Raw genomic sequence first — 23,373 nt, forward strand, 5'->3', positions numbered from 1 at the left:
AGCCAGTCACCACATGAGGCATCAACAAATGGAATTTTAATCGGCAGCCAGGTATATTGAATAGAATAGCATAGCCCTTAGTTTGCTAATCCAGTCTGGTCTTAAGTATTTTGTTAGAGTTCCTAATAGCAGGTGAAGCTCTTCCTCCTCTCCTCTTTTCCTTCCATGCTAGGCTCCCTTTCTCCCTTTCTCTTACTTCTCTCACTCTCATAAGGAAAACCAGCTAAGAACCGACCCCCCAGGCAACCTTCATCACCCCGGATTCCAATCCTAGCTTTTTCTTCAGCTTTTTCTTGTATAGTAGTAACCTAGCATTAAATAAATTTGCAAGATTTCCTTGTGAGGTGAATTTAATTGTTACCAAGTTTCTGCAATCATCACATAAAATTATGACTCATCACCTGCATTTCCTGACCTCGCTTGGAAAAGGGTGATTACAGTGAGGATGAGGATGAGCTGCCAACCCTTTGAGAGGCAGTAGATCTGATGAAAATCAAAGAACAGAGAGAATCCTTTGAGCAGCAGCTACATAACATGACATGGAGCCTGGCCAGGAATGTCTCTGTGTCCTTTAATGGGCTCCGTGTTGAAAGTGGAGGGAAAGCAGAATACAATGTGGAAATGGGTCCATCTGATGAGATGGTAGGACTTGCAGCAATGGGTTCAAATTACAGGCAGGGGGTTGAACTGGATGGCCCATGCTACAATTCTATAATTCCATGATTCTAATAGTAAATCCTACTACTTTAACCACCACACTACACTGGTTCTCCATTTGCCTGAATAGCTATCCAATCTGAAGCCTAAGCAGGAAGCATTTTATAATATACTTATCATGTTGTGATGGAATCTTATGCTAGACAACTGTGTAATAAATATGAACAAAAGAATTCTGTTCCCCCCCTCCTCCTTCAGCAAGTTCATACATTCACAACATGGTCATTTTTAACTTGGCAATTCATCAAGTCTTCCTGGCTAGCGAGAGAGTGTGCTCCAGATCCTTCAATCTTCATTGTTTGCCAATTATCTTTCCATCAAGAATACAAACAGAAATGTGGTTGGCATGGTAACTGATACACATGACGGAATATGTTAAATAAATAAATAGTAGCAACTGAAAAGACTAATGAAACTGAACAATAAAAAAGAATAGTGTTTTTTCTGTGATTTCCAAATGTATTTTGACACTAAGGTATAAAATACATGTCACAGAGTGGATCTGTATTTACAGAGCTCTAGGACTCAAAACTGGAACACAGATAGACATTGCAAACTGTTCAAACTAGTTGAAATACAAATCCAATTCAATCAAAAGCTTTTCTTTTCAACTGTCTATCGAAACAATTCCCACAGCACTTAAAAATGAAAGTCTGTCATCTTCATCCAAATTTCATTTCCGCAATTCTATTTCAAGATCTCAAAAACATGCATTATTTTCTGTGCCGTGAAGTCTGGTGTCATTCAGAAGAAAGAAGCATAACTACGTATTAGGAATGTACGAATTTGATTTCAAAAATGGTTTTGACATATTACTCATTCATTATTTTTTCATTACTTCATATCCCCTGATGAAGGATATGCTATCTCACCTCTTACGTGGGAAGATCTTCACTATAACTTCATCACACATATGAAAGAAGGAGCTGGCTTAGTGATTTCCTTTGGAAAACGGCATCATTAAGGGAGAAAGGAAGGAAGACAGTCTTCTGGAGCATAGGTTAGAGTGAGAAAGCTGGCTTTAGGAAACAAAAAGAAAAATGGAAAAAAAAGTTTGGAATGGAATTGGTGTGGGCAAGGTTTTGTTTGTACTACAGGATAACAAAGCTCTCCAGTAATCTGGTCCCTTTCAGAATATCATTCTTTTAGGTCTGAAAGGTAGGTATGCTTCCTTTCCAAATGAACCATGAGAAAAGGAAGGTAACAAATAAAATTGATGGTGATGATATGTAAGGAAAGTCTTTGAAATTTTTCTGGAGTTGAGGATGCATTGTGACTCTCCTCTTCCATAAGTTCTCCTCTTTTACTGATTCTGTTCCTATTGTATATTGTGATATATGATGGCATTATATATACTCTTGTATAATACTGTATAGGGATTGCTGTAATGAATCTCTTTGTAATATTGTTCACAAAGTACTGTGTATTTAGGGTACATCTACACTGTAGAATTAACATAGTTTGACCACTTTAATTGCCATGGTCTAATATTATGGAATCATGAGAGCTGTAGTTCTCAAGGCTTAGGTATTTTATGCCAAAGTATGCTGTTGCCTCACCAATCTGGGGACAGCACGGATGAGCTCCCTCTATCAGCTCCAGCTCCATGTGGGGACATGAGAGAAACCTTTCTCAAGGATGGTAAAAACATCAAAACATTCCAGGCGTCCCCTGAGCAACGTTCTTGGAGATGGCCAATTCTCTCACATCAGTTGCAGTTTTTCAAGTCACTCCTGACACAAATAAAAAACCAAACTATAGACCCTCAGGGATCCACAGCTTTGAGCCATGGCAGTTATGTCAACCTGCATTAATTCTACAGTGTAGTGTAGACACTTCCTTAAATAATAATGGGCAGAGTCCTGTTAGGTCCATAACCATGTTTGTATTAAGTATTCCTCTTTTGGGTCACTGCAGGGGTTGGTACAAAGCCGGGGAAATTGGATAAAAAATATAACAAGACTATGCTAAACCTCAATGCAAAAGACAGACGTCTAAACCTCCAGCAAGACAGCACTTTAACCTGCAATATTTCTATCCATATTAGAGGGTGTAACTATTGCACTAATAAGCTTCTTTCAGAAGCCATGCTCAGTTTTTTTAAATTCTGGATACTATCAGAGATGAAATTTTGAGGACACAACAAATGCACAGACCCTATAATAGAGCAGTAAGCAGTTGAACCAAGATTTCCTGCTTCATTAGATCAGAAAAATATTGGGTTTCCTTCTGAATCCATGAATGGAGAAAGCAAACAAATATCTACTTGTTTGGGACATAAGAAATAAAATCCAATCTGGTGAGACTTAAAAGACTCAAACCAGATGTTAAAGAGAATATATATCCCTGTGATCAACGTTTTTTTCCTCAAGCAGTATAAGATGTGTACCTCAGGAATCACACTTGCAAATTAAATCCATGTTTCCTTTGTAATGACCATCACAAAAATAAAATAAAATGCATATCCTGTGGCAAATGATGTCTTAACAGATGCTTTTCACCACTTGAGGGAGCACCTCCTCTAGATACAAGCTAGATTGAGATTCCTCATATAATATGGCTATCTTCCTCCCATACCCTGCCTCCAGATGCTAAGGAAACCCTATGGCTCTGTAGGGTACAGGTGTTCATTGTGAAGACCCTCAGCTAACCCAACCAAGGACACTTTTCTTCCATCTTTTATGGCCTTCTAGTTAACATTGGCTTACTGCCCTTGAATTATTTTTGTTGTGGCTCAAGCTGACCATTCTAGCTAGCCCTGTGGCACAATGGCAGTGCATCTGACTCCAGATCAGAAGGTTGTGTGTTCAAGCCACACCAGGGTCAAGTTTCTGTTATTTTGTTTTTCCTTTTGTTCCTTTTGCCAATTTCAGAGACAGTAATTCAGTGCTTCAGCTAGGCACAAGTCAGGGCTATAGGGTGCATCTCCACTAGCCAATTAAATGCAACTTGATACCACTTTAATTGCCATGGCAAATTGTTACTGTCCAGCATGTTTGATTTTTTTAAAGATTCCAATTGCATAAAAACAAATAACTGTTGACATTTGAAGGTTTTTATATATTTTTTAAAAAACATACCAAAATTAGCCAAATGTTAATTAACCCCTTATAGCCACTTGGACCCACATGAATAATTCTACCAGTCTGTCCTTCTTACCTAACAACCAATGTGTTAATGATTGCTTTCATGGAGTCAGTGTTGGCTCTTTAGTGCCCTAAGTATTGCAAGCAGTGTTGTCGAAAAATCAGGTCCCAAAAGTATGAATCCTATAGTCTGCAATTTCATAGAGATGAATTAGTTTCAGAACCTACCTGGAATGTCACACAAACATCATACACACCTCAGACCTCAGGGGATGGTGACACCTTACCTAACATAATCCCCTCATAATGCCCCAGGAAGACACATGGAACATAGAGTGGTCTCACAAAGAATCTCTGTGTTTTTCCCTCTTTTTCCTGACATGATCTGGTTTATTTCTGGGCACATTTTATTCTCACTGTCACTCTCCTGGGGATCCCATTGAAATGGCCAAGACCATGAGCACCCTTTTGTTTAACTGACTGGCACCCAGACTGATATTAACCAGAGTTAGGATATCAAAACCCATTTCACCCCATTATCTCCTGTCCCATCATATTCTGTTTTGCTTGTACCCCTCTCCTGGGCAGATCAATACACAAACAGAAGTTGTCAAAATAATCCAATGACAGTTTATTAAATTTCTTGCCACAACAGGAGCCAAGCAGCAATTATGTCAGACAAAGCCCAAGACCAACCAGGAAGCGGATCCAAGCCAGCCACATTTTGGACCAGAAGTCAGCATGGTAGTCTTGAATACCTATCAAAGTGCTATAAATATTTCTGTATGTTTGCATTGAGGATGACAGTTCTTTGGAGCTCTAACTCCACTAACATCCTTTTTGGCCAAGGAGAATAAATGCCTCTGATTTTGCTTCCAAGCTACTTGTGTCTCATGTGGCCTTCTTGAAGCTTGACACTCTGAGCCCTGAACCCGTGGTTTTAGCAGGGCTGAAATCATTTAACAGTGTTTTGTTCTTTTTTTGGTAACACAATTAACAGTGGTATTTCTGTTGTATTTGCAGCATGCAATACCAGCAGGCCCTGTGGCACAATGGTAGCGCGTCTGACTCCAGATCAGAAGGTTGTGTGTTCAAATCACACCAGGGTCAATTTTCTGTTATTTTTTGCTCCCCACCCCCATACTAGTTAAAATGTAGCCAAGAGAGATTTCCATGTAGCCTAAGCTCAGTTTCAAAAACAGTAGTCCAGAGCTCCAGCTAGGCACAAGTCAGAACTTTAATTCTCTGATGAAGGATGAGACAATTCATGCTCAGGTCCTTTTCAAGCACACAAAACCCCAGCTTCCCTGCGGACTGATATATTTCTCAGGTTCACTTTGTCCCACACATAGTAATAAAAAGTCAGCCCTTGCCCTTTGTTAGGATAAAGGGCACAAGACTGACACAAAAGTTGAAAAACTCTGAATTTAAAAAAAATGGTTTTTTAACCTGAAAGAATCTATCTGTAGAAATCTCAAGGAGGTTGTTTATACTTGCTTAAAACCCTAATTTTGAGCAGAAGCCAACTGGTACTCACAAACAATGTCAAGAGATGTAATGTGGTGTAAAGCCAGTTAAAACAGCTTAAACTTCCATTATATAAAGTCAGGGAATGCTCCAGAGATTCAGCAAAAGTCTGGAACAGCTTTGCACTTTGGGGTTAGTGTGGCTAGATGGACCAGGTCTAATCCAAACCAGTGTACTGTCCACATGGACTGATGCTGCTTTCCCCTTTTCCCTGCACTCCATGTCACAGGGAATAAGAGACAGAGAGGGAATGTGTTGCCTTCCCATTGCTACAGAAGATGACATTGTGCTGTCTTGGCCATTACTGGGCACTTTTGCTGACATCAGTAAAAGTGCTTGTGTGGCTAAGATAGAGAGACTGTGGTGGTAAGTGACCATCCAATGGAACTTAAAAAAGTTCCAGCTCTAAACTCTTCCCTTCTGTTGCTGTAGAATTGTGACAGATAGTTTAGCCACCTCAGAGGCTAGTTCAGGGGACTTCTAGTCCAGATCGTCTTTGGGAATGCTACACATATCTGAAAATGTAATAAATCTACACAAATTTGCTTTATAGGCCTTAAAGGTGTATTCCTTTTCCAAAAAACTGAAACTGGCAAACTAAAATATGAAAACCAGATCATAAGATTGCAGCCAAGATCGGCCATTTGCATCCCATAAAAATAATGTGTATCATGTGTCAGGTGTGAGCCTCTTAATGGTGGAATCAGGAAAGATAACACAACCCATGTGATAAGAATCTCTGCAAATGACTTGCAAGATTTACATTCTGTTTGGTTTCTTATTTCCCATATTTTCCCATATGTTCAAGTTTGCAGTAAGACATCTAAGAACATAAATTAAAACATTTGGTATGGATCTTAGATTCATATAAACCAGAGGTAGGAATTGTGTGGCCTACCATATGTTGTTGGCTCAAAATGCCCAACTTTCCTTGCTGTGAAAAGAGAAGCCTGTTGTGATGACTCATGGGCCATGTAGTCCCGTTCCTAGTACTATTGTGGCAGATGAAGAGGAAAACTTGGGTTTCCCACCGTTTCTGCCAGATTTGGAGCCCTTGCACCTGCAAGATGTTTGCCCACAAGAAGTCAGCCAAACAAGCCTTGAGCAGAAATCTCCCCCATTTTCTCGCCGGGATTATTATAATCAAGATAGAGGCGCTCGAGAGGCGACTCGCCGGAGCGCCAGGATAGCTTCCAGACAATTAGCTGATTAAGTCTGTTTCCCTTGGGAAACTTTAAGGAGTCATGCATCAGGACACAGTATAGGTTTCGTTTCTTGTTCCCCAGAGAAAGTGTTCCTTGGCGGGAAAACAATATCCTATATAGGTGTTTGCCCGCAAAGAAATCCTTGCGGAGTCAATTCGTCGGCTTGAGGAGTGAGATCGTGTGTAGACTTCGTACTCCAGTTCCCAGTTCCCGGATCAAGTTTCCTGCCCAGCCTTGTACCATGGACTTCTATGGACCCAGTTCTTGATTCATGTTTGCCTTGTTTCCAGTTTGATCTTGCCAAGTTTCAAGTCTTGCCTTGCCTTGCGTTTTAAACCACGGACCTTGCTTCTCAGTCTCAAGCCTTGTTTTCCAGTTTCCTTCGGATTTACCTTAAGCCTCAAAGACTATGGACAGTTCCCCACACTATTGCTTGCCAAATAGTGTGTGTTTCGGTGAAGTGGATTATAACTTTGGACTTTAATATCACATATTGGACATTGTTTTCCTGGACTATATTTGACCTTTCCTGAAAGGTCTACTTCTGAACTATATTCTACACTTGTTTTTATTGACTTTATATATTTCCTTAATAAAGATATTAGATAGATTCTGGTCTCTGCGCATGGTTATTGGTGTTCTGCAGCCTGGGTCCTGACAGTTTGACTCCGCCACCCTAAGCACTAATTAACCTAAGACCAGAATGTCTACGGGAACCGGGGCGGAAGACCAACCGCTCAGCTACACCATTTCCAAGGATGAATTCGACAGGATCCGTGATACTCTCCGAACACAGGAGGGTGAAATTCTGGGCTTGAAGGAACGTGGAGTGCGCCTCCCTGCCCTAGCGCTTCCAACCAAGTTTTCTGGAGAAGCCTCCAAGGTTGATGTTTTCCGTTGCCAGTGCCAGGCGTACATAGAAGCCCGCCAAGCTGAATTTCCCCACGAAGATGTCAAAGTGGCGTGGATTTATAGTCTTCTAGATGGGCCTGCGGCCAATTGGGCGACGGCGCTGTATGATGCAGGTTCCACGCACCTAAGCTCCGCGCAAGGGTTCTTGAACCATCTTAGGAGGACCTGGGGAATCGAGGACAACGAGGAGGTGGCCGGCCATAAACTCCGGCGACTCCTTCAAGGGGACAGGCCGTTGTCCCGGTACATAGCCGAGTTCCGGGTGCTGGCTCAGAACACCGGTTGGAACGATATCGCCCTCAGAGGGCAGTTTCGTGAGGGCCTTAACTTCGAGATGCAGGAAGAAATTTCTAAGGTGGATCCCCCAGAGACTCTTGAGAGACTCATTAATCATTGTCTACGAGCCGAAGTCCTGCTTGCCAACAAAAAACAGTGGCTCCGAGGTCAGAGTGGAAGAGCCGGGATGAGACCCCCCGCTTCTACCAGTATTCAGCCACGACCAGTATGGAAATCTCCACCGCCAGCCCCAAACCCCATGGGAAGCGAGGAAGAACCGATGCAGTTGGGCAATGTGCGCCCCAGACTGGATGTTGCCGAAAAGGCCCGCCGCCAACGTTTGAATTTGTGTTGGTACTGCGGAAATGGGGGCCACCTCGCCAGAGAATGCCCAGCCAAAAGGAAGCCCGCCGCCCGCCTGGCAGCGGCGTCCACCGTGGAGCCGGAGTCGGCCGAAGCGGCTGGGGCCAAGCCGGCGGGGGAAGCCAGCGACCGGGCCTAGAGAGGCTCGCCAACCCGGTCAAAAACCCCACTCAAGAGCCGCAGACTGGGGTCCTATTTCTCCTAGTGGTCACCTTGTGGTCAGCGAAAAAGGGACCCGTCATGATCCATGCCATGATAGACTCAGGAGCAACAAACAATTTCATTGATAGAGAGTATGCCGACTCTCTGGGATTACAATATCATGATTTCAAGAATGCCCGAGTGGTGCAGGCTATAGATGGTCGTCCCCTAAAGACGGGTCCAGTGAGCCAGTGGACCGAGCCCACCAGAATGTGGATAAGGGAACATATGGAAGAGATTTCCTTCTTCGTCACCGAGGTGCCCCACTTCCCTGTGATTTTGGGAATTCCATGGCTGACACTCCACGACCCAAACCTCTCCTGGACCAACAGAGAACTACAATTTGCTTCAAAGTATTGCCAAAACCATTGCCAAGTAGCCAAGGTCTGCCATGCCACAGACGCAGAGCCCATCATCACCTTGCCCAAGAAATATTCAGACTTCTGGGACGTTTTCAATGAAAAGGAAGCCGAGAAACTACCCCCACATAGACCCTACGACTGTGCCATTGACTTGGTGGAGGGGGCCCCGATCCCGCGAGGACACCTCTACTCCCTGACTGAACCAGAGCAAGAAGCTCTCAGGGAGTTCATAGAGTCAAATCTTCGCAAGGGATTCATCAGACCCTCTCAATCCCCAGCTGCTTCCCCGGTGATGTTTGTGAAAAAGAAGTCAGGGGACCTACGCTTGGTTGTGGACTATAGAGCATTGAATAATATCACGAAGCGGAACCGCTATCCCCTGCCTTTGATCTCGGACCTATTAGACCGGCTTCGAGGGGCCAAGGTTTACACCAAGCTGGATCTCCGGGGGGCTTACAATCTAGTTCGCATCAGGGAGGGGGACGAATGGGAAACCGCCTTCCAGACCAAATTCGGATTATTCGAGTCCCTGGTCATGAATTACGGATTATCCGGAGCTCCCGCAACATTCCAGCATTTTGTCAACGATATCTTTCAGGATTATCTAGATCGGTTCTTGATCATATACTTGGACGATTTTTTGGTGTTTTCTAGATCACAATCGGAGCACGAGAACCACGTCAGAATGGTGCTACAACGATTGCGGGATCATGGACTATATGCCAAGTTAGAAAAATGCGCCTTTGATCTGCAAGAAGTAGACTTCCTGGGGTACCGCGTCTCGCCACAAGGGCTCTCCATGGACCCGGCAAAGGTTTCAGCAGTATTGGAATGGCGGGCGCCAACCAACAAGAAGGAAGTGCAACGCTTCTTGGGGTTCGCGAACTACTACCGCAAATTCATCCCAGACTTTGCCCGCTGGTCTGACCCAATCACCAGCTGCATCCGTGGAAAACAGCCTTTCCGCTGGACGGAGCAAGCAGAGAAAGGGTTCCAACAATTAAAGAAGTTATTCATGACCCAGCCAATTCTACAGCACCCTGACCCTAAAACCCCTTTTGTTGTGCAGGCTGACGCCTCTGATGTGGCAATTGGGGCTATACTCATGCAACCAGTGGGGGAGCATCTTCATCCTTGTGCCTATTACTCCCGTCAACTAACAGCCCCAGAGAGAAATTACACTATTTGGGAGAAAGAACTCTTGGCCATAAAGGCAGCCTTTGAAAATTGGAGACATTGGTTGGAAGGGGCCAAATTTCCCATTGAGGTTCATACTGATCATCGATTTAGAGCACCTAAGGACCGCACGAAAGCTAAATCAAAGGCAGCAGCGCTGGGCTTTGTTCTTTGAACGTTTTGACTTCCAGATCCATTATGTGACCCCGGCACAGACCAAGCAAGCAGATGCTCTATCACGGAAACCAGAGTATGCTGCAGGACGCAAAGAGACCTCAGAATCCCGATTGCTGCAACCCGAAAACTTTGCCACGCTCACAGTGGGAAACACCAAATCCACTCCAATTGAACCAACTCCTTCCAACCCAGAACCCCTTTGCGCTCAAGAAATTAGAGCCAGCCAGCAGGCAGATGCCTGGGCTGAAGACCAGATTCGCCAAGGATTACGTTTCCCTTTCTCACTTAAGGATGGACTAATGTGCTACCGGAACCATGTTTACATCCCTCCAGGCCCCGGCAGAGAAAAGGCACTTCGCCTGTGTCATGACAGCAAGCCCGCAGGGCATTTTGGGCTCTTTAAAACCATGCACCTGATTCTATGAGATTTCTGGTGGCCCAAGATCCGCAAGGATGTAGAAAAATATGTCAATACTTGCCCGGTATGCCAGCGCTCCAAGACAAGAAGGGAAAAGCCCACAGGGCTACTGCATCCCCTTCCTACTCCATCTCGTCCATGGGAGATAATTTCTGCGGATTTTATCACTGATCTACCACCTTCCCTTGGTTTCCCCACGATCCTAGTGGTGGTGGACCTTTTTACCAAGTTGGCCCATTTCATTCCCTGCGATGGCCTCCCCACGGCCAAAGAGACTGCAGATTTATTCCTTCAGCATATTTTCAGACTACATGGATTGCCCAAGAGTTTAGTCACGGACCGTGGATCTCAATTCACCTCTCGTTTTTGGAAAGCACTACAAAAACTATTGGGCATAGACTCTCGTTTATCTTCAGCTCACCATCCCCAAACGGATGGGCAAACTGAGCGCACTAATGCCACTTTGGAACAATACCTTCGCTGTTATGTAAACTACCAGCAGGACAATTGGGCTTCCCTGTTACCACTATCGGAGTTTGCTTACAACAATGGTGTCCAGGCTTCAACTAAAGAAACCCTGTTCTTTGCAAACTACGGCTTCCACCCGCGTTTCTTCCCTTCTGTCATTGAAACTTCAGAAGTCCCTGCAGCAGAGGACTGGCTACAAGAACTTACAGTGGTGCAACAACTCTTGCACCAACAACTGGATCAAGCCAAGGAGGACTATAAACGCCATGCTGACGGCCATCGCCAGCCGGGCCCCGAGATCAAGGTAGGAGACCGGGTTCTATTGTCCACTCGTTTTTTGCCCTCCCACCGTCCTTGCCGGAAGCTAGATGCCCGTTTCATTGGTCCCTATCCAGTGGTGGTGCAACTTAACCCCGTGACTTTCAAACTCCAACTTCCGCGCTCCATGCGCATTCATCCGGTGTTTCATCGCTCCCTGCTCCTTCCGGCGGATGGTGTGCGCCCTGATGCAGACCGGCCGGCCCCCACCCCTGTTTTGGTGGACGGGGAGGAGGAATTCGAGGATCAGGACATTTTGGATTCTCGTTTTCATCGCCACCGCCTTCAGTATCTCATTGACTGGGTGGGTTTTGGCCCCGAAGAACGCTCTTGGGAAGACGCTTCCACAGTCCATGCCCCCGATTTAGTCCGCCGCTTCCATCAGGCCTACCCTGCCAAGCCGCGGCCCCGCACCTCGGGAAGAGGGCCCATTTTTGAGGGGGGCCTTGAGGAGGGGGATAGTGTGATGACTCATGGGCCATGTAGTCCCGTTCCTAGTACTATTGTGGCAGATGAAGAGGAAAACTTGGGTTTCCCACCGTTTCTGCCAGATTTGGAGTCCTTGCACCTGCAAGATGTTTGCCCACAAGAAGTCAGCCAAACAAGCCTTGAGCAGAAATCTCCCCCATTTTCTCGCCGGGATTATTATAATCAAGATAGAGGCGCTCGAGAGGCGACTCGCCGGAGCGCCAGGATAGCTGCCAGACAATTAGCTGATTAAGTCTGTTTCCCTTGGGAAACTTTAAGGAGTCATGCATCAGGACACAGTATAGGTTTCGTTTCTTGTTCCCCAGAGAAAGTGTTCCTTGGCGGGAAAACAATATCCTATATAGGTGTTTGCCCGCAAAGAAATCCTTGCGGAGTCAATTCGTCGGCTTGAGGAGTGAGATCGTGTGTAGACTTCGTACTCCAGTTCCCAGTTCCCGGATCAAGTTTCCTGCCCAGCCTTGTACCATGGACTTCTATGGACCCAGTTCTTGATTCATGTTTGCCTTGTTTCCAGTTTGATCTTGCCAAGTTTCAAGTCTTGCCTTGCCTTGCGTTTTAAACCACGGACCTTGCTTCTCAGTCTCAAGCCTTGTTTTCCAGTTTCCTTCGGATTTACCTTAAGCCTCAAAGACTATGGACAGTTCCCCACACTATTGCTTGCCAAATAGTGTGTGTTTCGGTGAAGTGGATTATAACTTTGGACTTTAATATCACATATTGGACATTGTTTTCCTGGACTATATTTGACCTTTCCTGAAAGGTCTACTTCTGAACTATATTCTACACTTGTTTTTATTGACTTTATATATTTCCTTAATAAAGATATTAGATAGATTCTGGTCTCTGCGCATGGTTATTGGTGTTCTGCAGCCTGGGTCCTGACAGTTTGACTCCGCCACCCTAAGCACTAATTAACCTAAGACCAGAATGTCTACGGGAACCGGGGCGGAAGACCAACCGCTCAGCTACACCATTTCCAAGGATGAATTCGACAGGATCCGTGATACTCTCCGAACACAGGAGGGTGAAATTCTGGGCTTGAAGGAACGTGGAGTGCGCCTCCCTGCCCTAGCGCTTCCAACCAAGTTTTCTGGAGAAGCCTCCAAGGTTGATGTTTTCCGTTGCCAGTGCCAGGCGTACATAGAAGCCCGCCAAGCTGAATTTCCCCACGAAGATGTCAAAGTGGCGTGGATTTATAGTCTTCTAGATGGGCCTGCGGCCAATTGGGCGACGGCGCTGTATGATGCAGGTTCCACGCACCTAAGCTCCGCGCAAGGGTTCTTGAACCATCTTAGGAGGACCTGGGGAATCGAGGACAACGAGGAGGTGGCCGGCCATAAACTCCGGCGACTCCTTCAAGGGGACAGGCCGTTGTCCCGGTACATAGCCGAGTTCCGGGTGCTGGCTCAGAACACCGGTTGGAACGATATCGCCCTCAGAGGGCAGTTTCGTGAGGGCCTTAACTTCGAGATGCAGGAAGAAATTTCTAAGGTGGATCCCCCAGAGACTCTTGAGAGACTCATTAATCATTGTCTACGAGCCGAAGTCCTGCTTGCCAACAAAAAACAGTGGCTCCGAGGTCAGAGTGGAAGAGCCGGGATGAGACCCCCCGCTTCTACCAGTATTCAGCCACGACCAGTATGGAAATCTCCACCGCCAGCCCCAAACCCCATGGGAAGCGAGGAAGAACCGATGCAGTTGGGCAATGTGCGCCCCAGACTGGATGTTGCCGAAAAGGCCCGCCGCCAACGTTTGAATTTGTGTTGGTACTGCGGAAATGGGGGCCACCTCGCCAGAGAATGCCCAGCCAAAAGGAAGCCCGCCGCCCGCCTGGCAGCGGCGTCCACCGTGGAGCCGGAGTCGGCCGAAGCGGCTGGGGCCAAGCCGGCGGGGGAAGCCAGCGACCGGGCGTAGAGAGGCTCGCCAACCCGGTCAAAAACCCCACTCAAGAGCCGCAGACTGGGGTCCTATTTCTCCTAGTGGTCACCTTGTGGTCAGCGAAAAAGGGACCCGTCATGATCCATGCCATGATAGACTCAGGAGCAACAAACAATTTCATTGATAGAGAGTATGCCGACTCTCTGGGATTACAATATCATGATTTCAAGAATGCCCGAGTGGTGCAGGCTATAGATGGTCGTCCCCTAAAGACGGGTCCAGTGAGCCAGTGGACCGAGCCCACCAGAATGTGGATAAGGGAACATATGGAAGAGATTTCCTTCTTCGTCACCGAGGTGCCCCACTTCCCTGTGATTTTGGGAATTCCATGGCTGACACTCCACGACCCAAACCTCTCCTGGACCAACAGAGAACTACAATTTGCTTCAAAGTATTGCCAAAACCATTGCCAAGTAGCCAAGGTCTGCCATGCCACAGACGCAGAGCCCATCATCACCTTGCCCAAGAAATATTCAGACTTCTGGGACGTTTTCAATGAAAAGGAAGCCGAGAAACTACCCCCACATAGACCCTACGACTGTGCCATTGACTTGGTGGAGGGGGCCCCGATCCCGCGAGGACACCTCTACTCCCTGACTGAACCAGAGCAAGAAGCTCTCAGGGAGTTCATAGAGTCAAATCTTCGCAAGGGATTCATCAGACCCTCTCAATCCCCAGCTGCTTCCCCGGTGATGTTTGTGAAAAAGAAGTCAGGGGACCTACGCTTGGTTGTGGACTATAGAGCATTGAATAATATCACGAAGCGGAACCGCTATCCCCTGCCTTTGATCTCGGACCTATTAGACCGGCTTCGAGGGGCCAAGGTTTACACCAAGCTGGATCTCCGGGGGGCTTACAATCTAGTTCGCATCAGGGAGGGGGACGAATGGGAAACCGCCTTCCAGACCAAATTCGGATTATTCGAGTCCCTGGTCATGAATTACGGATTATCCGGAGCTCCCGCAACATTCCAGCATTTTGTCAACGATATCTTTCAGGATTATCTAGATCGGTTCTTGATCATATACTTGGACGATTTTTTGGTGTTTTCTAGATCACAATCGGAGCACGAGAACCACGTCAGAATGGTGCTACAACGATTGCGGGATCATGGACTATATGCCAAGTTAGAAAAATGCGCCTTTGATCTGCAAGAAGTAGACTTCCTGGGGTACCGCGTCTCGCCACAAGGGCTCTCCATGGACCCGGCAAAGGTTTCAGCAGTATTGGAATGGCGGGCGCCAACCAACAAGAAGGAAGTGCAACGCTTCTTGGGGTTCGCGAACTACTACCGCAAATTCATCCCAGACTTTGCCCGCTGGTCTGACCCAATCACCAGCTGCATCCGTGGAAAACAGCCTTTCCGCTGGACGGAGCAAGCAGAGAAAGGGTTCCAACAATTAAAGAAGTTATTCATGACCCAGCCAATTCTACAGCACCCTGACCCTAAAACCCCTTTTGTTGTGCAGGCTGACGCCTCTGATGTGGCAATTGGGGCTATACTCATGCAACCAGTGGGGGAGCATCTTCATCCTTGTGCCTATTACTCCCGTCAACTAACAGCCCCAGAGAGAAATTACACTATTTGGGAGAAAGAACTCTTGGCCATAAAGGCAGCCTTTGAAAATTGGAGACATTGGTTGGAAGGGGCCAAATTTCCCATTGAGGTTCATACTGATCATCGATTTAGAGCACCTAAGGACCGCACGAAAGCTAAATCAAAGGCAGCAGCGCTGGGCTTTGTTCTTTGAACGTTTTGACTTCCAGATCCATTATGTGACCCCGGCACAGACCAAGCAAGCAGATGCTCTATCACGGAAACCAGAGTATGCTGCAGGACGCAAAGAGACCTCAGAATCCCGATTGCTGCAACCCGAAAACTTTGCCACGCTCACAGTGGGAAACACCAAATCCACTCCAATTGAACCAACTCCTTCCAACCCAGAACCCCTTTGCGCTCAAGAAATTAGAGCCAGCCAGCAGGCAGATGCCTGGGCTGAAGACCAGATTCGCCAAGGATTACGTTTCCCTTTCTCACTTAAGGATGGACTAATGTGCTACCGGAACCATGTTTACATCCCTCCAGGCCCCGGCAGAGAAAAGGCACTTCGCCTGTGTCATGACAGCAAGCCCGCAGGGCATTTTGGGCTCTTTAAAACCATGCACCTGATTCTATGAGATTTCTGGTGGCCCAAGATCCGCAAGGATGTAGAAAAATATGTCAATACTTGCCCGGTATGCCAGCGCTCCAAGACAAGAAGGGAAAAGCCCACAGGGCTACTGCATCCCCTTCCTACTCCATCTCGTCCATGGGAGATAATTTCTGCGGATTTTATCACTGATCTACCACCTTCCCTTGGTTTCCCCACGATCCTAGTGGTGGTGGACCTTTTTACCAAGTTGGCCCATTTCATTCCCTGCGATGGCCTCCCCACGGCCAAAGAGACTGCAGATTTATTCCTTCAGCATATTTTCAGACTACATGGATTGCCCAAGAGTTTAGTCACGGACCGTGGATCTCAATTCACCTCTCGTTTTTGGAAAGCACTACAAAAACTATTGGGCATAGACTCTCGTTTATCTTCAGCTCACCATCCCCAAACGGATGGGCAAACTGAGCGCACTAATGCCACTTTGGAACAATACCTTCGCTGTTATGTAAACTACCAGCAGGACAATTGGGCTTCCCTGTTACCACTATCGGAGTTTGCTTACAACAATGGTGTCCAGGCTTCAACTAAAGAAACCCTGTTCTTTGCAAACTACGGCTTCCACCCGCGTTTCTTCCCTTCTGTCATTGAAACTTCAGAAGTCCCTGCAGCAGAGGACTGGCTACAAGAACTTACAGTGGTGCAACAACTCTTGCACCAACAACTGGATCAAGCCAAGGAGGACTATAAACGCCATGCTGACGGCCATCGCCAGCCGGGCCCCGAGATCAAGGTAGGAGACCGGGTTCTATTGTCCACTCGTTTTTTGCCCTCCCACCGTCCTTGCCGGAAGCTAGATGCCCGTTTCATTGGTCCCTATCCAGTGGTGGTGCAACTTAACCCCGTGACTTTCAAACTCCAACTTCCGCGCTCCATGCGCATTCATCCGGTGTTTCATCGCTCCCTGCTCCTTCCGGCGGATGGTGTGCGCCCTGATGCAGACCGGCCGGCCCCCACCCCTGTTTTGGTGGACGGGGAGGAGGAATTCGAGGATCAGGACATTTTGGATTCTCGTTTTCATCGCCACCGCCTTCAGTATCTCATTGACTGGGTGGGTTTTGGCCCCGAAGAACGCTCTTGGGAAGACGCTTCCACAGTCCATGCCCCCGATTTAGTCCGCCGCTTCCATCAGGCCTACCCTGCCAAGCCGCGGCCCCGCACCTCGGGAAGAGGGCCCATTTTTGAGGGGGGCCTTGAGGAGGGGGATAGTGTGATGACTCATGGGCCATGTAGTCCCGTTCCTAGTACTATTGTGGCAGATGAAGAGGAAAACTTGGGTTTCCCACCGTTTCTGCCAGATTTGGAGTCCTTGCACCTGCAAGATGTTTGCCCACAAGAAGTCAGCCAAACAAGCCTTGAGCAGAAATCTCCCCCATTTTCTCGCCGGGATTATTATAATCAAGATAGAGGCGCTCGAGAGGCGACTCGCCGGAGCGCCAGGATAGCTGCCAGACAATTAGCTGATTAAGTCTGTTTCCCTTGGGAAACTTTAAGGAGTCATGCATCAGGACACAGTATAGGTTTCGTTTCTTGTTCCCCAGAGAAAGTGTTCCTTGGCGGGAAAACAATATCCTATATAGGTGTTTGCCCGCAAAGAAATCCTTGCGGAGTCAATTCGTCGGCTTGAGGAGTGAGATCGTGTGTAGACTTCGTACTCCAGTTCCCAGTTCCCGGATCAAGTTTCCTGCCCAGCCTTGTACCATGGACTTCTATGGACCCAGTTCTTGATTCATGTTTGCCTTGTTTCCAGTTTGATCTTGCCAAGTTTCAAGTCTTGCCTTGCCTTGCGTTTTAAACCACGGACCTTGCTTCTCAGTCTCAAGCCTTGTTTTCCAGTTTCCTTCGGATTTACCTTAAGCCTCAAAGACTATGGACAGTTCCCCACACTATTGCTTGCCAAATAGTGTGTGTTTCGGTGAAGTGGATTATAACTTTGGACTTTAATATCACATATTGGACATTGTTTTCCTGGACTATATTTGACCTTTCCTGAAAGGTCTACTTCTGAACTATATTCTACACTTGTTTTTATTGACTTTATATATTTCCTTAATAAAGATATTAGATAGATTCTGGTCTCTGCGCATGGTTATTGGTGTTCTGCAGCCTGGGTCCTGACAGTTTGACTCCGCCACCCTAAGCACTAATTAACCTAAGACCAGAATGTCTACGGGAACCGGGGCGGAAGACCAACCGCTCAGCTACACCATTTCCAAGGATGAATTCGACAGGATCCGTGATACTCTCCGAACACAGGAGGGTGAAATTCTGGGCTTGAAGGAACGTGGAGTGCGCCTCCCTGCCCTAGCGCTTCCAACCAAGTTTTCTGGAGAAGCCTCCAAGGTTGATGTTTTCCGTTGCCAGTGCCAGGCGTACATAGAAGCCCGCCAAGCTGAATTTCCCCACGAAGATGTCAAAGTGGCGTGGATTTATAGTCTTCTAGATGGGCCTGCGGCCAATTGGGCGACGGCGCTGTATGATGCAGGTTCCACGCACCTAAGCTCCGCGCAAGGGTTCTTGAACCATCTTAGGAGGACCTGGGGAATCGAGGACAACGAGGAGGTGGCCGGCCATAAACTCCGGCGACTCCTTCAAGGGGACAGGCCGTTGTCCCGGTACATAGCCGAGTTCCGGGTGCTGGCTCAGAACACCGGTTGGAACGATATCGCCCTCAGAGGGCAGTTTCGTGAGGGCCTTAACTTCGAGATGCAGGAAGAAATTTCTAAGGTGGATCCCCCAGAGACTCTTGAGAGACTCATTAATCATTGTCTACGAGCCGAAGTCCTGCTTGCCAACAAAAAACAGTGGCTCCGAGGTCAGAGTGGAAGAGCCGGGATGAGACCCCCCGCTTCTACCAGTATTCAGCCACGACCAGTATGGAAATCTCCACCGCCAGCCCCAAACCCCATGGGAAGCGAGGAAGAACCGATGCAGTTGGGCAATGTGCGCCCCAGACTGGATGTTGCCGAAAAGGCCCGCCGCCAACGTTTGAATTTGTGTTGGTACTGCGGAAATGGGGGCCACCTCGCCAGAGAATGCCCAGCCAAAAGGAAGCCCGCCGCCCACCTGGCAGCGGCGTCCACCGTGGAGCCGGAGTCGGCCGAAGCGGCTGGGGCCAAGCTGGCGGGGGAAGCCAGCGACCGGGCGTAGAGAGGCTCGCCAACCCGGTCAAAAACCCCACTCAAGAGCCGCAGACTGGGGTCCTATTTCTCCTAGTGGTCACCTTGTGGTCAGCGAAAAAGGGACCCGTCATGATCCATGCCATGATAGACTCAGGAGCAACAAACAATTTCATTGATAGAGAGTATGCCGACTCTCTGGGATTACAATATCATGATTTCAAGAATGCCCGAGTGGTGCAGGCTATAGATGGTCGTCCCCTAAAGACGGGTCCAGTGAGCCAGTGGACCGAGCCCACCAGAATGTGGATAAGGGAACATATGGAAGAGATTTCCTTCTTCGTCACCGAGGTGCCCCACTTCCCTGTGATTTTGGGAATTCCATGGCTGACACTCCACGACCCAAACCTCTCCTGGACCAACAGAGAACTACAATTTGCTTCAAAGTATTGCCAAAACCATTGCCAAGTAGCCAAGGTCTGCCATGCCACAGACGCAGAGCCCATCATCACCTTGCCCAAGAAATATTCAGACTTCTGGGACGTTTTCAATGAAAAGGAAGCCGAGAAACTACCCCCACATAGACCCTACGACTGTGCCATTGACTTGGTGGAGGGGGCCCCGATCCCGCGAGGACACCTCTACTCCCTGACTGAACCAGAGCAAGAAGCTCTCAGGGAGTTCATAGAGTCAAATCTTCGCAAGGGATTCATCAGACCCTCTCAATCCCCAGCTGCTTCCCCGGTGATGTTTGTGAAAAAGAAGTCAGGGGACCTACGCTTGGTTGTGGACTATAGAGCATTGAATAATATCACGAAGCGGAACCGCTATCCCCTGCCTTTGATCTCGGACCTATTAGACCGGCTTCGAGGGGCCAAGGTTTACACCAAGCTGGATCTCCGGGGGGCTTACAATCTAGTTCGCATCAGGGAGGGGGACGAATGGGAAACCGCCTTCCAGACCAAATTCGGATTATTCGAGTCCCTGGTCATGAATTACGGATTATCCGGAGCTCCCGCAACATTCCAGCATTTTGTCAACGATATCTTTCAGGATTATCTAGATCGGTTCTTGATCATATACTTGGACGATTTTTTGGTGTTTTCTAGATCACAATCGGAGCACGAGAACCACGTCAGAATGGTGCTACAACGATTGCGGGATCATGGACTATATGCCAAGTTAGAAAAATGCGCCTTTGATCTGCAAGAAGTAGACTTCCTGGGGTACCGCGTCTCGCCACAAGGGCTCTCCATGGACCCGGCAAAGGTTTCAGCAGTATTGGAATGGCGGGCGCCAACCAACAAGAAGGAAGTGCAACGCTTCTTGGGGTTCGCGAACTACTACCGCAAATTCATCCCAGACTTTGCCCGCTGGTCTGACCCAATCACCAGCTGCATCCGTGGAAAACAGCCTTTCCGCTGGACGGAGCAAGCAGAGAAAGGGTTCCAACAATTAAAGAAGTTATTCATGACCCAGCCAATTCTACAGCACCCTGACCCTAAAACCCCTTTTGTTGTGCAGGCTGACGCCTCTGATGTGGCAATTGGGGCTATACTCATGCAACCAGTGGGGGAGCATCTTCATCCTTGTGCCTATTACTCCCGTCAACTAACAGCCCCAGAGAGAAATTACACTATTTGGGAGAAAGAACTCTTGGCCATAAAGGCAGCCTTTGAAAATTGGAGACATTGGTTGGAAGGGGCCAAATTTCCCATTGAGGTTCATACTGATCATCGATTTAGAGCACCTAAGGACCGCACGAAAGCTAAATCAAAGGCAGCAGCGCTGGGCTTTGTTCTTTGAACGTTTTGACTTCCAGATCCATTATGTGACCCCGGCACAGACCAAGCAAGCAGATGCTCTATCACGGAAACCAGAGTATGCTGCAGGACGCAAAGAGACCTCAGAATCCCGATTGCTGCAACCCGAAAACTTTGCCACGCTCACAGTGGGAAACACCAAATCCACTCCAATTGAACCAACTCCTTCCAACCCAGAACCCCTTTGCGCTCAAGAAATTAGAGCCAGCCAGCAGGCAGATGCCTGGGCTGAAGACCAGATTCGCCAAGGATTACGTTTCCCTTTCTCACTTAAGGATGGACTAATGTGCTACCGGAACCATGTTTACATCCCTCCAGGCCCCGGCAGAGAAAAGGCACTTCGCCTGTGTCATGACAGCAAGCCCGCAGGGCATTTTGGGCTCTTTAAAACCATGCACCTGATTCTATGAGATTTCTGGTGGCCCAAGATCCGCAAGGATGTAGAAAAATATGTCAATACTTGCCCGGTATGCCAGCGCTCCAAGACAAGAAGGGAAAAGCCCACAGGGCTACTGCATCCCCTTCCTACTCCATCTCGTCCATGGGAGATAATTTCTGCGGATTTTATCACTGATCTACCACCTTCCCTTGGTTTCCCCACGATCCTAGTGGTGGTGGACCTTTTTACCAAGTTGGCCCATTTCATTCCCTGCGATGGCCTCCCCACGGCCAAAGAGACTGCAGATTTATTCCTTCAGCATATTTTCAGACTACATGGATTGCCCAAGAGTTTAGTCATGGACCGTGGATCTCAATTCACCTCTCGTTTTTGGAAAGCACTACAAAAACTATTGGGCATAGACTCTCGTTTATCTTCAGCTCACCATCCCCAAACGGATGGGCAAACTGAGCGCACTAATGCCACTTTGGAACAATACCTTCGCTGTTATGTAAACTACCAGCAGGACAATTGGGCTTCCCTGTTACCACTATCGGAGTTTGCTTACAACAATGGTGTCCAGGCTTCAACTAAAGAAACCCCGTTCTTTGCAAACTACGGCTTCCACCCGCGTTTCTTCCCTTCTGTCATTGAAACTTCAGAAGTCCCTGCAGCAGAGGACTGGCTACAAGAACTTACAGTGGTGCAACAACTCTTGCACCAACAACTGGATCAAGCCAAGGAGGACTATAAACGCCATGCTGACGGCCATCGCCAGCCGGGCCCCGAGATCAAGGTAGGAGACCGGGTTCTATTGTCCACTCGTTTTTTGCCCTCCCACCGTCCTTGCCGGAAGCTAGATGCCCGTTTCATTGGTCCCTATCCAGTGGTGGTGCAACTTAACCCCGTGACTTTCAAACTCCAACTTCCGCGCTCCATGCGCATTCATCCGGTGTTTCATCGCTCCCTGCTCCTTCCGGCGGATGGTGTGCGCCCTGATGCAGACCGGCCGGCCCCCACCCCTGTTTTGGTGGACGGGGAGGAGGAATTCGAGGATCAGGACATTTTGGATTCTCGTTTTCATCGCCACCGCCTTCAGTATCTCATTGACTGGGTGGGTTTTGGCCCCGAAGAACGCTCTTGGGAAGACGCTTCCACAGTCCATGCCCCCGATTTAGTCCGCCGCTTCCATCAGGCCTACCCTGCCAAGCCGCGGCCCCGCACCTCGGGAAGAGGGCCCATTTTTGAGGGGGGCCTTGAGGAGGGGGATAGTGTGATGACTCATGGGCCATGTAGTCCCGTTCCTAGTACTATTGTGGCAGATGAAGAGGAAAACTTGGGTTTCCCACCGTTTCTGCCAGATTTGGAGTCCTTGCACCTGCAAGATGTTTGCCCACAAGAAGTCAGCCAAACAAGCCTTGAGCAGAAATCTCCCCCATTTTCTCGCCGGGATTATTATAATCAAGATAGAGGCGCTCGAGAGGCGACTCGCCGGAGCGCCAGGATAGCTTCCAGACAATTAGCTGATTAAGTCTGTTTCCCTTGGGAAACTTTAAGGAGTCATGCATCAGGACACAGTATAGGTTTCGTTTCTTGTTCCCCAGAGAAAGTGTTCCTTGGCGGGAAAACAATATCCTATATAGGTGTTTGCCCGCAAAGAAATCCTTGCGGAGTCAATTCGTCGGCTTGAGGAGTGAGATCGTGTGTAGACTTCGTACTCCAGTTCCCAGTTCCCGGATCAAGTTTCCTGCCCAGCCTTGTACCATGGACTTCTATGGACCCAGTTCTTGATTCATGTTTGCCTTGTTTCCAGTTTGATCTTGCCAAGTTTCAAGTCTTGCCTTGCCTTGCGTTTTAAACCACGGACCTTGCTTCTCAGTCTCAAGCCTTGTTTTCCAGTTTCCTTCGGATTTACCTTAAGCCTCAAAGACTATGGACAGTTCCCCACACTATTGCTTGCCAAATAGTGTGTGTTTCGGTGAAGTGGATTATAACTTTGGACTTTAATATCACATATTGGACATTGTTTTCCTGGACTATATTTGACCTTTCCTGAAAGGTCTACTTCTGAACTATATTCTACACTTGTTTTTATTGACTTTATATATTTCCTTAATAAAGATATTAGATAGATTCTGGTCTCTGCGCATGGTTATTGGTGTTCTGCAGCCTGGGTCCTGACACCTGTCCAGTAACAAATAACTGCCAA

General features: G+C 47.8%; 2 non-coding genes across 2 annotated transcripts; both read left to right on the top strand.

The window, feature by feature from the left end:
• The first annotated feature begins 3,471 nt into the window (after positions 1-3,471).
• On the top strand, positions 3,472-3,543 carry trnaw-cca (transfer RNA tryptophan (anticodon CCA)). Its single transcript has one exon. It is a non-coding gene; the product is annotated as a tRNA-Trp (tRNA).
• A 1,298-nt stretch (positions 3,544-4,841) lies between these two features.
• On the top strand, positions 4,842-4,913 carry trnaw-cca (transfer RNA tryptophan (anticodon CCA)). The gene has a single exon. It is a non-coding gene; the product is annotated as a tRNA-Trp (tRNA).
• The last annotated feature ends 18,460 nt before the right edge of the window (positions 4,914-23,373 follow it).

This window comes from Anolis carolinensis, chromosome 5 (assembly GCF_035594765.1).
Source record: "Anolis carolinensis isolate JA03-04 chromosome 5, rAnoCar3.1.pri, whole genome shotgun sequence".
Classification (NCBI taxonomy): domain Eukaryota; kingdom Metazoa; phylum Chordata; class Lepidosauria; order Squamata; family Dactyloidae; genus Anolis; species Anolis carolinensis.